This window comes from Electrophorus electricus, chromosome 7 (genome assembly GCF_013358815.1).
Source record: "Electrophorus electricus isolate fEleEle1 chromosome 7, fEleEle1.pri, whole genome shotgun sequence".
NCBI classification, from domain to species: Eukaryota; Metazoa; Chordata; class Actinopteri; order Gymnotiformes; family Gymnotidae; genus Electrophorus; species Electrophorus electricus.
This window is the reverse complement of record NC_049541.1, coordinates 24,300,691-24,310,180: the sequence shown is the minus strand read 5'-3', so window position 1 is coordinate 24,310,180 and position 9,490 is coordinate 24,300,691.

The window sequence follows — 9,490 nt, the reverse complement described above, 5'->3', positions numbered from 1 at the left end:
ATATGTGTTACAGATTAAATTATTTTGAGGAGCACTGTTAGGATGTAAGCTTGAACTTTGCTTAAGACCATAGACATGACCTCACGTAATCAGAAATAAGATACATTTTAAAAGAAAACAGTAACTTTAGAGAGATTTAATGCAACTTTATGAAGTTGGTTTGCATCACACAAAGAGCTCTTCATAGAATAGGATTGAAAAATAATGGATAATGATCTTGTTCTTTGATTAACTTAGAATGTTTTTAGAATAAAAATACACCCCACTGTAAGTATCTAATGTTTAAATATCTTTTTTCCGAAGTGGGCAACTAAAGCCATAGTTGAGCGCTCCGGTTTTGGATTACAGGATTTTCTGTGCAGTTACCACATTATTTGCCAATAAATTCCGGAAATGCCTGAGCTCACTGCATTTGGGAAAGTGGCATATTTCAGCAGACTTGGGGGCCCATATGACTGAATAACTAAACCACACCTCAAACCTTTGTATACATTTGGTTTGTCATTCAAACAACAGTAGAATAAAATGTGCCACTTTATTTGCAGTTTATAGACACCATCTTCTGTTTCTGTATATGTTCACTGTCTCATTTGAGCTATGTACAAACCACCAAGCAGACTGGTCCAGTATTAGCAATAAAACACAGGCATCGCCATTAAGGTCATGTGCTGCATCCTGTAAAAGGAAATAACTCTCGGAAAGATCTAGCTTTGTGGATTTTCAGAGCACTCCCGAGGATGTAGTTTCCCAGAACAATGTTTGTTTTCCAGCTTGTATGACTTTTGTTGACGAGATCTGGAGTTCGAGCCTTGCATTCCCGCCCTTCTGTGCTTACTTGCGTGGATCCGGTATCTGTAAAATAATGTTTATGTTCCAGGACAGCTCAGCAGACCTTTACATGCTTTTCCCAATGCACACGAAGGCTCTGATTGGACATGACGGGACTACAGTTGTAGCAGTATGGCTCGCCAACTTGGAGTCTAGCTCTGTTGCCTAAATACCCTGCCACAGCTGGAACACAAAAATACAGCATTCACCTCCATAGCATATAAGACAGACAGCCTGCTTTCGAGAAATAACTGATGCTGTGCATTATGATCGGGACACCATGACAGTGATTTTGACAGTGGTTAAAAGTTATGCATAGTTATACATACCCAATATGCATGTTTTATTCATCGGTTCTGCACGATATTGTTATTTATAACTAAACTTTTGCACAGGTGGCGATCCAGAATCAGTTTGCAATGGGCATACAATCTGTATGCTAACTCATAATTTTTTAAGCAAGTATCTGCATATATACTGCAATGAGGTAGTCTCATTCTACAGTAAGAGTATAGTGTTAAAATACTTTTTCCATCCCTTGATCTAAGCCTCTCTTTTGTTGTCTGCATTAAGAATTCCGGTATTGTAGATGGGCCTGCTAGACGGGCTGTAAAATATTGCTGCCTGATGGGTCTTGATTGTCCTGCTGGGGGTCTGCTAAATTGGTGCTGGCAAGGGGCTGTCCAAACCTCCCATGAGCCTGGGTGTTATTAGTACTGAACATGGGTGCGGGAAGGCTGGGAATCGTACACTGAAAAGTCATCCTTTTTGTTAATTACCTTTCATGAAGATAATTCATCAGCAACTGTTGTGGAGGAGTCTACATTCCAATTAATCCTGATATTTTTCTATGCATAGAAATCGGTCATTTATAATAATTACATTTCATGACTGCTTGGATATACTTAGAGCATGTGTATATGAGTTGGCATCAACTGATACTGGATTGTGGAGTGTATTATGATTTGGAATTTTGTATTTGCGGGTGAGCAGAGTTTTTGACATGGCACAATCACTGAAATACTTGAAACATACCACAACCATACTTAAATCTGGCCAAGTCAGAATTCACTGCATTTTATTCATTCAGGTAACACAAAATTTAGCAAGTCATGTTCTAACAATTCCTTGAAAATATTAAGGCAATATTGCTGCATGTGAGAAAAACATTGGTCATACTTGGTTTTGTTTTCAACAGTAAAGTCAGAAAAAGGAAGCCTGGAAATTCTTGAAAATGAGTCCAGACTCATTCCTCACTCATTACCTAACATTACTTTCAATGCAGTTACTGATCGATTCACAGTAGTTACTGAATAATCAATAATAATCAATTAATTAATTAAAAATACTGGTACTTAAGCTGAATACATACATACACACATACGCACGCACACAAACATACAGGCCCATAATACTTAATTTCATTAAACTGTCACTACAGTCAATTAATGACTCTTAGTGAATCTAGTATATTTCAAGAACAAACTCCATCAAGAAACTCAAATGAGTTCCAAAAGTTAGAATGATATTTTTAATTCACTTCAAACAAAGTGAGTATAGACTATAGTTTTTCACCAGTGATGTGTACAAGAAATGAACCTGTGTGTGTGTGCGTGTGTGTGTGTGTGTGCGTGTGTGTGTGTGTGTGTGTGTGTGTGTGAGATTGTGTGTGTGTGTGTGATTGTGTGTGTGTGAGGATGCCTTATTTTTATCACTTGATTTTGAACATCCAATAATTGAATGTTATGGAAAAATATTTACATTTTTCATGATTTTATCTTTATTTTACAAGAGGACTATGTAAATGAATTTCCCTATTTCCAGCTTCCCCCCATCAGTTCACTGCAGTGTTGAGCAAATGGTGGCATAGGTTTCAGGGGTGCTTTTTTTTTTTGTTCTTGTTGGTTTTCTGACCAATTATTTGTTGTTAGGAACATTGAATCTTTTTTTTTTGTCCTGCACTGTAGATGTGATGTGATGTGATGTGATGTGATGTGATGTGAGTGATCTGTAACATGGTCTGTGTCAGTACAAATGTCACCAAATGTCTTCCAAGACCTTTTTCTGCCCAAGTACTTTCAAACACCTAGAGTAATAAAAATCATTAAGCACAACAAAACATCAAGGCTGCACTTTGACCTAAGACATTAGTTTGGGTTATTTTCCTACAGGAGTGTATTGTACATATAGGTCACACAAGTGGGAGACTATAGTGAAGCTAGGCTAAATCTAGGAGGCTGTGGCCAGAAGGGATCTATGCTTGTAGAGGTTTCCTCTTGGCTGCTGTTAACTGTTGTCTCCTGGCCTGCTCTGAGTTGCCAGGCTAAGGGAACATCCTGGAGCCCTCCACACACTCAAGTGAGTATATAGTGTAACCTATTGATTATTGTCTATTCATCTTTCACTATTGTTTTTTGACCTCCTCATTCAGGTCACATGAAAACATTACATATATATACCATTTAAGCAGTGCAGGTATTGGACTATTGTTTTGTTAACATAAACAAATCATCATTAAGTAGTTTTCTATGTTTTAGGTTCATGGGCATTGCATTTCCAATAACTGTGCTGTAGTGACCAATGAACTATCTGTAACTTTCATAACTTTTCACAGTCTCAGTGAAGCAGATGAGCTTTAGAGCCTGAGGGTTTCACACTCCCCTCCTCAACTCACACGTCCCTGTGACAAATTTTCCATGTGGGTTTTTAATTTTTTTTTTTACATCTTTTTAATTTATTTTTCATTGAACGGTTTTGTTTTCTTGACGCCTCAACTCGTGTTTGAATCCTACCTCGTCCTCTGAGAATAACCAGTCTTGCAATGACTGCCAGGAGAAGGCAGTGCTGAGGGGACTTATTAAAGGGACTTGGTACTGGATGGACTTGCCTGATGACACCGAGCAGGCTCACGAGGCTAAACGGTGCTTGGCTCATCGTCTGGCAGATTTGTTTGACAAGCTCATCAGGAGGGACACCAGCAGCTGGGGAGATCGCTGGTTGGCATACCTTGCAGCACACCTGTCTGCGTTAATGGAAAGGTCTGCTCAAGGCAGGATCTACTTCTCCAGGAGAAGAGGGGACAGCCTGGAGTGGAGACTGTCCCCAGCCTGAACTGCCCACCTCCTGTGGGCTGTCCGGTGGGCCCAAGGTGGAGGTTCCCAGCGCATCCAGCCAGCAAAACGATTAATGCCAGAAGAAGAACAAGCCCGAGCCTGCTCCCAGGCCAGAACCTCCTGCCATTCCTGTCCTGGTGGCACAGCTCTCCCTGTGCCCAAAAGAGGGAGGCCCCCCTGGAATTTCTTGGCAGGGAGCTATGGGCTCCTGGGTCAGGACTTCCTGGGTCCACTCCAATTCCCTCTAGACCACCACCCTTGTTGGCCCAGGGAGGTGCCCAGGAGTTGTTCCAACTGTGTGCGCTGAGGTTGGTGTACCTGATGAGCCAGAGGACGACCACTGTGCACGCTGCTCACCAGAGGGTGCTCCTCCTTCACATGCAGGCCCAGCTGTGTCCTGTATGCCCTGCTCACCAGCAGGCACTTCTTCTGTGGATGCAGGCCAGCTGCGTCCTGCACACTCTGCGCACCAGAGGGCACTGTCCTCTCTATGGCGCTCTATAATGGCTCCTCCTCCAGCTCACAGAAAGGCCCTGCCTTCTCCACTGCACCCAGTTCCCAGGACTCCCCTGCACTCAGCTCTTAGAAAGACGCTGCGCCCAGCTCCCAGGACATCACCTCCATCACCGGACCCTGCATTAGGGAGCCCAACTGCTGCCAGCCTGTCTCCCAGTCCCCCTGACAGGTCCCCAGTCTGGTCCATGGCCTGTCCCATAGCAGAGCCCCAAGTCCTGGTTCCAGCCCTATCCCTATCCACCGTCCCATCCCAGATGGGGGCCACTATTTCTGGCCTCTTCTCCCCCACTCCATAGGGACACTCCTATTCTGGCTCCTCCCTCACCTATCACTGTCTGTGCCCAGATCCTGCCAAATGGTGCCGGTCTGGGATTCTGCTTCCATTACTGTTCGGGAGTCACACGTTCAGAAGGGGTACTGTCACTCTCTAGTGCCATCTTTGACTTGTTCAGTTCAATAATGTTCAGTGCGTTTTTTATAGGGTCCTTTTTCCCTCCAATGGCCATTTTTATTGGAGCATGAGATGCAGGTTATAAAGATCTGATCTTTTGGCACACATAATTTAGCCATGAACACTTTCCTTATTAAGCAATTTCAGTGTGGTTCCAGTTAACTGCATGCTTATAAAAGTTTAAATATAGAGGCCAATTTGTACTGTTTCATCGATAGATGTCTTTGGCTAATAAAGCCCTTCTGTGGCTTTTATGGCCACTTTCAACAATGTGCCATGGCTAACAAAGAAAGGCAAGGTCATGAATAAACCCCACTAAGCAAGCACATTCCTGTCTGTGCTCAAAGCTGGTGTGGGCCAACAGAAATACTACCATTACAAACCCTCCCAGCATATTAATAAACACTGCCAATGCAGGCAGGGGCTATGTATACTGAAAGCTGTGGCTCTGCATTTTCAGACCATTTTCTAATTAAGTCCAAAATGAAGAGGGCCGATTTGGAACAGCAGATTTGGCTACATGTAGAGTTTTGTACTGCTCAACTTTTTCAGGGACAAGTAAGAGTATCTTGGATTTGTTTGAACACTAGAGGGTGCTGATATGTAAGAGGACCAGAGAAAACATGAGTAGTTAGTAAAACAGCTACATTTTAACAACAGATATATCAAATATATATGTCATATAGCAAGTATAACCAACCAGTTTATTTTTTGCTAGGTAATCTTTTACAAAGTGGAATTATTTTCCCACTATGCAAATTATATTAGAATGAATTAAAATTGTTTTAATTGAGACCATGGCCATATAGTTTCACTGTATAGTTTTTCTCCTTCTCTCTCTCTCTCTCTCTCTCTCTCTCTCTCTCTCTCTCTCTTACCCTTTCTCTTTCCCCCTTCTCTTTCTTTCAGTTTCTCATTAGAAAGCATGGCTACACCCCCTCATTTCCTGGAGTATGATCAAGTATTAATGTTCAAATGTAGCAGCTTGGCAAGTGTCATGGTGGATATGAGATGATTACAGCTATTTGTAGCAGCCCCGTGTTGGCAGGGAGTGGTCAGGGTTGTGGGTGGGGGGTGAGTGGGGGGTAGATAGGGAAGATGGAGAAAGCTGGCTTTTGTGTTTTGTGAGGGGAGCACACCAGACTATGGTGCCTCACTCTGCTATGTACCCCCTCTGGTGCCTCTGGCAGGGCAGTTCATCCCCATTATATGAGAGGATTACCTTTGCTGTGCCTCAGCTCTGGAGATACAGCAGTGAACTCCGTTCATCTGCGACTAATGATCCTGCCTAAGACAGACACTGAGACAATCAAGCTCTCATCTGCCTCTCTACTGATGCACAAGCGGTGAGATTAGAGCCCCATCTGAAGGGCATGTGACCATTTGCCATCCAGTCAATAAGCAATATTCAGACTGGTTGCATACAGGTGCTTGAAATCATTCTTCGCCTCTCAGCTTGGTGAAAACTGAAATGTGTGCATTCTGCATTGATCACACACACTGCACTCTGAGCTACAAACAGCCAAACTTATAATTATTACTATTTCTACTACTACTAATTAAACTGTATCTTACTACATGTAAGCCTAGCTCTGTTAATATAAATCATGGGGTGCAGTGACACAGGCAACTTGTGTTTCAAGGAAATAATCTGCATTTGTCAGTGACATCCAAGGGTCCATTAATGATATCCGTGTGGAGCTCAGAGGATATCCTTCCCATTCCTTGACCTCATGCTCATGGAAAATAAGTTGTGGGGACAATGCCTGGGTTTTCTCTACAGGGCTTGCCAGAACATGATTTTTCCAGAGAAGGAAAGCGATAAGGACCAAAGGCAAGCTTTTTTTTCCCAGCAGCAAATAAACAGGCATCACCAATGTACATGCATACAGTACACATACATTTTAATTCCAGGCTGTAAAGAGTCACCTTTTTACCATCGGGCAATATTGGGGAAGGGGTTTCTGCTGTGCGCCTGTGAAAGGCAAAGAGCTGTATCGTAGTAATTGTATCTGCACCTTCATAATCTCATGCATTTCTGGTGAAATCATTTAGCATCAACAAATGGTAAATGCATCGCTGAGAACATGAGTCAGACATCTCTACTTGCTTGCTCTAACATTCACTAAAGCCAAAATTCTTCCCCTGCTTAATCAGCATAAAGAATGGAAACCTATTACCATCTATACAGAACGCAGAATGCAAAAGAGGCATGGTTAGCCTTTAAATCAAAAGCAAATAAATAGACTTGGTTAGCCTTTAAATCAATTTGAAGTTTTACATCAACCTGCACAGCAGAGATATATTGCCATCAAAAGATCGTTCTCTTAGCACACCTGGTTCGCAAGTCTGACAGGAGGAAAGCTAGCACTTTATCACTCAGTCTGCTTTAGTACAAAGATAGTTAATTATACTGTCATCACATTTCACATTGTCTGCCTCTGTTCCTTCAGAGGCTCAAAATAGTTTAGGTTATTATCATCTGTGCCATTTTCTCTCTGTGTGTTTGTTTATAATGATTTCTGTTGGACTGACAATAGAAGCTGGCACATTAGAGGCCACAGTCACACATGCATTCATAATCAGTGGACAAACAGATAGTCCATTATCAGTTATCTATGACCAAGACAACCATTGGCATCTTTTACACAAGTCTGTAAAACCACAGAGGCATTCCTCCATCAGGTTAGCAGTGAGAGTGGGCTGATGGTATGGCAAGGTTCCTTATTAAGCAATACAATATAAATGTATTGGATGAATTATGCATTCTCCCAGTGAATATTTTAAATGAATGTGAGAAAAATGAAACACCAGAATAGAGCACATTTTGAAGAACTGGGAACTTTTTTTTCTATCTATTCCTCCGGCCTGATCACGTTCTCACTGTTATTTTCGCCCTTTCTCAGACTGTGTATTTCTCACACTGTCCTGATTTACATATCTGGAGAGGAACTGTCTTGCTCTATCTAAAACACATGTCCTGTCATTACTCCAATTATGACTGCTATGTCTGTCAGACTTCAAATCAGAGAGTATCAGAGGACTCCTGCAGGATCCAAGCAGGCACTGACCTCAGACAGAGATCATCAGAGCTTATGCTGTGGATTGAGATGAAGGCCATAAAATGTAATCCTTTACACAAGCCATCCAGAAGTCCTTACCACCCCACGACTGTCTGTCTCACATGGGATCTGTCATACCACGTTGGGTCTGCGCACTCAAGTCTTTTGTGAAAAACAGGCTTAGGGAGACTTTCGGATCTCATGACACCCACGGGAAAAAAAAAAAAAAAAACATGATTGCAGACCAAGCTCCCTTCTTTTCTAGCCCACATCCCACCCTTGACACCAAGTTAAAAGAATATGTTGAAAATATTTTAGGGAGTATAATGCTAACTGATTCCAATTAACCTTTCAATGTTAGCAATGCTAAAAAAAAAACTATATTAAAGTATTCCTAAAAGAGGAGAAAAGTGCCAATGGTTTTATCAGATGGTGAACTAAACACTCCTATAGTTCTATCTGCTGATGAGGAACAAGCAGACAGTGATATTTTCCTTCTAAACTGCCCCTTATGAGAAACCATATAAGGTGATTGTCACTGGCCTCTCATTCAGGTCTAAGGGCAGATCAAGTATTGATGAGATTAGTGCTGTTGTCCTTTAGCTTTCATGTACTTGACTGTCTCAAAGGAGTGACTACATGCCACGGCTAGTCTGGCTTATTGCTTGCTGTCTCTGAAAGGAATTTAATAGCAAACCTTTTGAAGTCTTATACTGTTATTTTAAAGACATTTGCAAAATGTTATCTGTTTGTCAGAATGTCCTTTTGGAGTAATGAAACAATATCACACCTTGCCTAACAATTGCATGCATCTGGCTCACTTCTTAAAGTGGGTTAAATCATGTCTAGACATTAAGAAGCAAACCGTATGTTCACACTACACCTTCCCCATTTCCAATCCCCTGGTTACTGATTGCTTTCACCTGTCCCTTGTTTGCCTTTTTGTTTCTCTTCTATGTAAGCCCACAGGAATTCTCGCCCAATGTTGCACATTGTTTCCCCGCTGCCTATGTTCATGACACCCAAAGTGTTACTGCTGCTCTGCTGCGTCCCAGCACCTTGAGTGTTATTGCCAGTGCAATTTACTTTTCATTTTCATTTAGCTAGCTTGCCACTGTGCTTTTGTTTGTTTACATTGGAGAATATAGACACTCCAAACTAGCACTTGGGTCTCACTCCCTGCCTGCACCTCTCACACAGCCCCTGTAGAAAAAGAGAGTAGAATTTCACACCTGGAAACAGTTTTTGTTGTTTTAGTATTATTATTTTAATGGCAAAGTTAATATGGGAGGCTTTGTTTATGGACCATTACCTACAACAGAGAGTATTTGAGAGTATTAATGAGGGTATTTATGCATTACTGGTCAAGCCAGAAAAAACATCTATTGATTTTACTGCTCCTGTCAATGCACAGTTAAAAGCTGGTTCTCGAAACTTTAATACAAAGTTTATTTCAGCCTTTTTGTGTTTGAATGCTGTGGAGCATATTGCATCAGCGGGGAATCTAAAAGCAGTGGGAA